This window comes from Echinops telfairi, unplaced genomic scaffold, assembly GCF_000313985.2.
Source record: "Echinops telfairi isolate 266 unplaced genomic scaffold, ASM31398v2 ScPeMD7_7421;HRSCAF=8459, whole genome shotgun sequence".
Taxonomy (NCBI): Eukaryota; Metazoa; Chordata; class Mammalia; order Afrosoricida; family Tenrecidae; genus Echinops; species Echinops telfairi.
Window position 1 is genome coordinate 16,798,504 of NW_022111321.1, and position 410 is coordinate 16,798,913.

The following is a 410-nucleotide window of genomic DNA, read 5'->3' on the forward strand; positions in this document are numbered from 1 at the left end:
GATGGCAGGCAATATCACAGAACAGTGTGTGTGTGCACTGTTGATTGGAGAACTGATTTGCTTTGTAAACTTTCACCTAGAGCACAGTAAAATGCCCAAGAAAAAAGAAAAGAAAAATACTGTGCTGGGTGTAAAAAAGTGTCTAGTGAGAAGAAGTAGCTTTAGTGAGCACCACTCATGGAAAAACAATTCAAAGGACATTCTTTTTTTTTAATCATTTTATCGGAGGCGCATACAACTCTTTTTTTTAAAATCATTTTATTGGGGGCTCATACAACTCTTATCACAATTCATCCATCCATCCATTATGTCAAGCACATCTGTACATTTGTTGCCATCATCATTCTCAAAACATTTGCTTTCTACTTGAGCCCTTGGTATCAGCTCCTCATTTTTTCCCTCCCCCCATG